The 8,841-nt window shown below is 35.8% G+C and overlaps 1 pseudogene; it reads left to right on the plus strand.

Annotated features, from left to right (window-relative positions):
• Positions 1-7,499: 7,499 nt before the first annotated feature.
• On the plus strand, positions 7,500-7,582 carry LOC111825296 (annotated as a pseudogene).
• The last annotated feature ends 1,259 nt before the right edge of the window (positions 7,583-8,841 follow it).

The raw sequence follows: 8,841 nt of genomic DNA on the forward strand, positions 1-8,841 counted from the left end.
GCACTGCCACGCTGGCATCAGCCGCTCCGCCACAGTGTGCATCGCCTTCTTGATGAAATATCGTTCCCTGTCACTCCTAGAAGCTCATACTTGGACCAAAGCCTGCCGTCCCATCATACGCCCAAACATGGGCTTTTGGGAGCAGTTAATTCAATACGAATTCAAACTCTTCGCCAAAAACACCGTCCGGATGATTGACTCCCCCATGGGCAAGATCCCAGATGTATACCAGAAAGAGTTGCGGCTGACGTCATCCATGTGAGCCGTCCTGCCCAGCCTCTGACACCTGTTGTGGATCCCACACCATCACGGAACCATGACTGCTGAACTTTGGTCCTTACTGACAACCCAATGACTTTTAGAAGGACAAGCAAAAAGGGGGGCTGCTGAAGTCTTTGGCTTTGTGACCCTTACCTTTAAAGAATAAAATCCAGTCAATGAAAAAAAAAAGTTTCGTCCTGCCTGTTTGTTTTGCTTTGTTTTTCTTTTTATGGTAAGACTACTTAACATGAAATCTATTTTCAATAACTTTTTAGTAAATAGTACTAACTGTTAGCTATAGGCACCATGCTGTACAGATCTCTAGAACATAAACCTGAAACTTGATACCCATTGAACAGCAACATTCTTCCTTTCCCTACCCCACCGCCTGGCAATCGCATTTTACTCTCCATTTCTATGATGCTCACTATTTTAGATTTTTTTTATAGAAATGCAATCATTCAGTATTTATCTTCTATGACTTGTTTATTTCACTTAGCATGATGTCTGCCAGATTCATCCATGTGTCACAAATGACAGGATTTTCTTATGTTTTAATAGTTGAAAAATATATTATCTACCATATTTTTATTTTTTCAAACCACATTTTCTTTAACTATTAATCTCATGATGGGCATTTAGGATGTTTTCATGTCTGGGCTATTATAAACAATGCTTAAATGAACATGGGAATACAGATATTGCTTTGAGGTCCTGATTTAAATTCTTTAGGATAGATACCCAAAAGTGGTATTGGTGCATCATGTCATAGCTTTATTTTTTCATTATTTTGAGACACTTCCATGTTGTTTACTATAGTAGCTGTACTATTTTACATTCCCACCAACAGTGCACAAAAGATCCAATTTCTCCACATCCACATTAGCACTTCTTATCTTAAAAAAAATAATAGCCATTCTAACAGTTGTGAAGTGATACGTCATTGTGATTGGGGTCCACATTCCCCTGACGATTAGTGATGTTACACATCTTTTCATATACCTGTTGGTCATTTGTACACCATCTATAGTACTGAGATTCAATGCTAGCACCATCAAAAACCCAGTGGCATTTTTATAAAACTAGAAAAAAATCCTAAAATTTATATGAAACCACAAAACACCATAAACAGCAAACCAGTATTGAGAAAGAAGAATAAAATCATGTCACTTCCCGATTTTTTCATTTTGAATTATTTTTATTTTATTATTATTTTTATTTAATTTATTGGGATAACATTGGTTTTCAAAACTGGTTGTACACAGGTTTCAAGTGTACAACTCAATAAAATATCATCTGCACACAGCATTGTGTGCCCATTGTCCCAAGCAAAGTCATATATTACAAAGCTGTAGTAATCAAAACAGTATGGTACTGGAATTAGGACAGACACATAGACCAATAAAACAGTTATAAACCCATGCATATATGGTCAAATGACCTTCAACAAAATGCCAAGAGTAAACAATGGGGAAGAAATAGTTTCTTCAACTAATGGGCCTGGGGAAACTGGATATCCACATACAAAAGAATGAAATTGGATCCATATCTTATACCATAAACAAAAATCAATTCAAAATGGATGGAAGAGTTAATTGTAAGACCTGAAACTGTAAAACTCTTGGAAGAAAAAATAGGGAAAAGCTTCTTAACATTTGCCTTAGCAATGATTTTTAGATATAACAATAAAAGGATAGGTAACAAAAGCAAAAAGACAACTGGGACTACATGAAACTAAAAAAGCTTCTGTACAGCAATGGAAATAATCCACAGAATTGAAAAGCAACCTACAGAATAGGAGAAATTCTTTTCAAACCATCTATCTGACAAAAAGCAAAAGAAAACCAAACAACGCCCCCCCCATAACCAAATTAAATGACAGATAAAGGACTTCAATAGATATTTATTTAAAACTTTTGTTTTTAAAAATCGGGACTGTTATGTTGGTTATAAAAAACTGCATTTACTCCTGCCAAAGAGATGCATCATTTTGATGCTCCTTGGAGAGAAAAAATATCCCTGAAAACTAGAAAAACAATATTATGTGTAAAACATTTTTTTAAAATTTATCAAGCTATATTTACCCTTTACACAATATTCACTGTGGCATCAGAACACATATATGAATACTGTCTCAACATTTCTCTTCAAATTTGAAGTTTTGTTAAAGCAAGTCATACATTTAATACATGATTATATTTAGATCTTATAGTTGTTATAGTACTAACTACTGTTATCCCAATGGGGGTTATCATATTAGTGAAATTCCCTTGAAAATGATTCATTTTTTGATTCATAAACTTACAAACCAAAGACTTGACACAAAATGCAGTTTTGTTTCACACCTGAGGCCTCTTAAACCTGTTTTTGATGCAGCATCACTCACAGAATTGATGGATTCATCATTTAGGAAACATAAACCTGTTTTCTTAAATTATCTATTAATACCCTCACTTATAGTGTTTGGTACAAGTGTAACAAAAAGCATTAGGGTCCTAAGTTATGACAAACTCGCCTGTAGGTTTGGTATAGTTTGGTATAGCTCTTCCTAATTCTCTCCACCATCCACCTCCACCACAAATTGTCATCCAGGTAGGATAGATAATTCTACTGAGCCTCTCCAATTGAGTCCTGCTAAAATAATCCATGGAGAACATTATTTTAAAAGACCTAATCATAAAGTTAAAAAAAAAACAGAATGCCACTTTTGTATATTTTTTAGTCATTTAAACCAATTTAGGCCATGTAATTATTACCATAGGCTCAGATGCTAGACACACTGTAATATTTTTGTGAGGTATCCTATTGAAGGAATAAAAAAAACTTGTTGAAGTATTAACTAGAAATATTTCATAGGAAATTATATAATCACCATAGCTTTATCTGTGCAATATATGCAATACCAAGATGAATGGGTACAGCATTTTATAATAATTAACTGTGTAGACTCTGAACATAGACCATCTGGGTTGATAGTCATGATTCACCACGTTTAAACAGTATGCCCTTGGGAAAATCAACTGCCACTATTTGACTCAGTTTCTTTGAGGAAAGAACACAGACTATCTTGAGTATTAAAAAACTAAAACATACAAAATATTTAAAATCATGCCAGACTGATAGTAAATAATCTGGTTAATTATGATTAATTCATTAATGAGTCAAGTTATGATATTTTGTAAGTTAAAACATAATCATGAAGAACATGTATATTGTATTAATGTAAATACATGAATGATGTATTATATATAATGTGTTAATGGGTCCTTTAGAAGGCCCATGGTTAAATTTAAAAATTTGCATATAAATAATTCATATTTGCAAAAAGATATCCTAATGTATTATATGATATATTTATCTAATTGGTTAGTCATCTTAAAAATCCAATCCAGCCCTAACTGGTTTGGCTCAGGGTCCCAGGTTCGATTCCGGTCAAGGGCATGTACCCTGGTTGCCGGCACATCCCCAGTAGGGGGTGTGCAGGAGGCAGCTGATCGATGTTTCTCTCTCATCGATGTTTCTAACTCTCTATCCCTCTCCCTTCCTCTCTGTAAAAAAATCAATAAAATACATTGGAAAAAATAATCCAATCCATCACCACCAATGAGGAACACATTTCTAAATTTCTAAATCCATAGTAAGAGATATAACTCTTCAAATTTCTATTTTTTCTTCATTTTTAGCTGACTAAACTATTAAAAGGATTAGCAAACAACTAATCAAAAAGCATTTAAACTGAAAACCTCAATCAAAACATGAAAACAGGGACACCAATCCACTGTCTTAACACATCTTCTCCTGCATCTACTGAATACCGTTTCTTATTAAGAAGCTAGAAGCATTTCAAGAATCTGATTGCCCTTGCATATGAGAAACATTTATCTCTGGGTAAATTGTAGACTATTACTATTGTGACTTCATGGGATAAAATGAAAAGCAAACACAATTCGTCAAAATACTCAAATGGGGCTAGTGTTCATCACAAATTCCATTTTCCCATTAAAATAACTTGAGGAATAAAATAAAAACTTAAAGCTAAATCTTTTGTATAAGATGTCAATGAAGTTGCTACCTCATCTGACTTATGAAAATGTATTTCATATTCCATAAATTTTAACATAACAAGTACTAAGTCTTCAATCTGAGCAAGGTTAAACAGTGTAAGGGCAGATAAATTAGCATAATTCCCCAAAAGGTGAGAGATAAGAGCCATATAAACAATATGACATTAATCAAATACAATTTAAAAATACAAACCAGGTTTTAATGTTCATATTTAAGGAAGCCAATATGAATTCCATTAAAATAGGAACAGCCAGAAAAATTGTAACTGTGTGGTAATAGATGTTAACTAGACTTACTGTGTTTATTATATACAAATATCAAATTATTATATTTTATACCTAAAACTAATATATGTCAATTATATATTAATTATAAAATCAATAAATGAGAGAATACAATAAACAAAAATTCAGTAAGATATGTGATTGAGAATATATAGACAAAATATGATGTAGTCAGATAGAAATGGATTCAAATCAAGCTATGTAAACTTGGGGAACTTATGCAAACTTGCTGAGTTCCAGTTTGAACACTTGTTAAGGGGGAAATAATAAAGCAACCATAATATTGGCATAAAATTGCATGATATGTAGATGAAATAATTAGCACAATGTACAAATGGATAGTTATTGAATGAAAATATAGTCTCAACTTAGCAAATAGAAAGTAAATATAATCCAGTCCCAAAAACCTGTAAAAAAGTAGAACAGAGGTAAGAGTGGATAGAACACAAGTAATAAGGTTTGGTTTTGGCCTCAGTAATCAGTCTAATATTTCTAATTGTGTTGCCCATGGTTGTTGGAGGCAGAATGTCTACTTCAAGGTCATTTATGAATTCCCTGCTCTGGCAAGTAATCAATGATAATACAGTCAAGTAGGTTAATATCATCTCTATTAAACATAACTATGTCACTAATATGAACGAGCATGACATTCTATGTATATATAATATCTCTATATATACTTTCAATTATAAGTAAGCATTCCAGATGAAACACTATAAATATTTCCTTGTCAGCTGAAGTAAAATATAGAATAGTACAAATACTGTAATTATAAAATATAATGCCACAATAATTAATGATAGTTATGAAGTTGTTGATGTACAAAATGAATTCTTAGTAATGTTGAAATAGTTAAACGAATAGGAAAGTAGATTGTGAGGCAATATACATATTAAGAGATTGTATGCCCTGGCTGGTTTGGCTCAGTGGATGGAACGTTGACCTGCAGACTGAAGGGTCCCAGGTTCGATTCCAGTCAAGGGCACATGCCCAGATTGCAGGCTCGACCCCCAGTGGGGGGGTGTGCAGGAGGCAGCCGATCAATTATTCTCTCTCATCATTGATGTTTCTATCTTTCTCTCCCTCTCCCTTCCTCTCTGAAAGCAATAAAAATATTTTTTTAAAAAGGAGATTGTATTACCTAGATAACTTTCGGTAGCTGGAAAATATTTATAAATCTATATATATAAATGCCTAAGCAATCGTTACAATCGGTCAACTGAAAAACCACTCAACTGGTTGTTATGACACGCACTGACCACCAGGGGGAAGATGCTCAACATAGGAGCTGCCTCCTGGTGGTCAGTGCGCTCCCACAGCCAACCTCCCGCAGTCCCTCCCCCTCGGCCAGCTGGCCCCTATGGGCCCCGATCAGGAATGGGAGAGATGGCCCTAATCGCTGGCCAGGCCGAGGGACCCCACCCGTGCATGAATTTGTACACTGGGCCTATAGTTTTTAATATAAGGAAGAGGGGATTAGATTATAACTCTAATTTTTAATTTGTTTTTGTACACTTGTTTTGTGTTCTAATATTTGTAATATCAGAATATAAATTTTAAAAATTGAATTTAATCTTTACTTATTTTACTGTTTTTAAGCCATGGTTTGTAATAAAAATTCCTACTTAAGAATTATTTATATATTTTTGCAGATAATTAAAATCAGACTGTCAACTTGACCACCTCAAATCAGAGGAGAAATATTTCCAAAACGATGTGCAATGTCATTAACAATTGCCCTTGAGTAGGCAACCAATTGATATATCTCTCCCACATTGATGTTTCTCTCTCCCTTCCTCTCTCTCTAGAAAAGCAATGGAAATAATATCCTTAGGTGAGGATTAACAAAAAAATTTGCCTTTGATCCAGACATAATAAATAATACAAATAATATGAAGAGGTATATGTTGTAGAGAAATTGAGTTGCCCCGAAATACCTTCCTCCTCCATTTCCAGGTTTGAAAGTAAACAGTTTGGGGAATTATGCTAATTTATCTGCCCATTGTATTATTTAACCTTGTTAATATGAGTTACAGTGACTGTAGGAGCAAAGTAGGAGCTGACAATCCTGAATACTATAATACCAAACTCAAAATTCCCTTCTAAAATGTTGAATAAAATTAACTTTAGACAAATACATAGAAAGCACACTCTGAGCTATAGATGTGTGGATTTAACTTTAACTTTTATTTCAATGACATATTGATTTCAAGACTCAACATTCAATAAAATGTGTATAAGTTACATCTCTAAGAGGGACTTCAATATTCATTTATGTATAAATGGAAACCTCATTCTGCTAAGATGAGAGCATGTGATGAAGTCTTTTCTATTTTACTACAATTCCAACTCAGAAGCTAAGGCAACAATAGGGAAAATGTCTACTTTCAATTTTGTGTTTGAAAACAACAAAGCTGATGGACAGCATGAAAGCTAAGCTATGGAAAGCTTGTAAATTTTCATGTGTTAAGAAGAAAAAATGAAATGCTATAAGCAGATACATACTATAAATACGAGGAAAGCACATTGAAGATAAAATCAAGTAAAAAATGAAAGCATGGATAGGCAGTGTAGTATCATGATAGCAGCTCTTAAACACGCACACACACCTCTTCAAAAGTTCATTTTTAGCATTTAAGTAATTATTTAGGCATATTTAGGTAAGACTCCTAGAGGAAAAAAAAATAAACATCTGTAGATAAGACCCCTAGAGGAAAAAAAAATAAACATCTGTAGAAAACGTAAAGATATGCTTACATTATAAAGCTAAACTTTAAGAGACACCAAAATGGAAGTGGGGAGAAATTACCTAAAATAAATGCAAATAAGATTACAGTAGACCCAGTCAGGAGCTTTTGCTTGTTGAATTGGGTGAAAAAAGCATGAGTCGTGCTCGCTTCGGCGGCACATGTGCTAAAATTGGAACGATACAGAGAAGATTAGCATGGCCCCTGCACAAGGATGACATGCATGAGTCTGGTCCCTCCAGCACAGGCATGGGTGTGAGGCTCCCTAATGCTGCCCAGTGACTGGTACCAGGGCCTGGATAAGGGACCACCATACCTTTGTCACCCACAGCTCCCACCCTGTCCACAGAGTCTAATGGCAGTGGCTGCACTGAGGCACTCGGCTGAGGTTTGCTCAATCTTTGAGGACATAGCTATTTGATGAGACTAAGAGATACCTGTATTTGGGTGTGATGCTAAAAAAACTTTACAAATATCCTTGCTGGGCTCTGATACCATCTACTGTGGTGAATGTGATGTCTCAGTTTGACTCTTCAGGTGTTGTTGATACATGGTTTTGACATTCGCTTTGCAGAAATGAGGACAGATGGACATGTACCCTGGGACTTCCTATTCAGATGTGATGCAAGAGACCTATAGAATCCTGGTCTCCTTGGTCAAGAGCTTACCTCTCCTCCATGCAAGAGACCCGCTGCCCACATGATTCTGTCCTCTCTATCCAGACTGGCTGGATGCGAACATGTCTTCCCTGCAGCCCTGACCATCTTCTGGGCTCACATCATCCTTTCCATTCTCCTTGTATCTGCACCAGGGATCTTTGAACACAAACCCTTACTTCAGTGCTCCTCACACTCAGGCCACAACTGACAGAGCCCTTTGGCCAAACTGGGTTGGGTCAATGTCTCCACAGCTCAATTAGCAGAATCCTGGGTAATGGGATTTTCTAAGAGAAGAGGGTGGGTCAGGAATATCCCTGAAGAGACATTTGTCATCCGTGTTCTCCAGGTATCTTCCTAAACAACACAATTCATTTAAAAGGCATCAGGTGGACCCTAACCGGTTTGGCTCAGTGGATAGAGCATCGGCCTGCGGACTGAAGGGTCCCAGGTTCAATTCTGGTCAAGGGCATGTACCTTGGTTGCGGACACATACCCAGTAGGGGGTGTGAAGGAGGCAGCTGATTGATGTTTCTCTCTCATCGATGTTTCTAACTCTCTATCCCTCTCCCTTCCTCTCTGTAAAAAATAATATATATATATAAAAGGCATCAGGTGGCATGCATGGACACCCTCCAAAAACTGACCCCTTCCCTATTTTTGTTCCTGCCTCACTGCTGTCAGGAGAATGTCTTTGGTTAGTGCTGAATGTCTAAAGCCCTTCTAAGTGTTACAGATTTTCCATTTCAACAGAGGGGGCAGCCCCTGAGCAGGCCTTGTGAGCGCTCTAGGACTTTAGAGCATTATTTTTATGCCATTATATTTTCA

The sequence above is a fragment of the Myotis lucifugus genome, unplaced genomic scaffold (assembly GCF_000147115.1).
Source record: "Myotis lucifugus unplaced genomic scaffold, Myoluc2.0 scaffold_20, whole genome shotgun sequence".
Lineage (NCBI taxonomy): Eukaryota > Metazoa > Chordata > Mammalia > Chiroptera > Vespertilionidae > Myotis > Myotis lucifugus.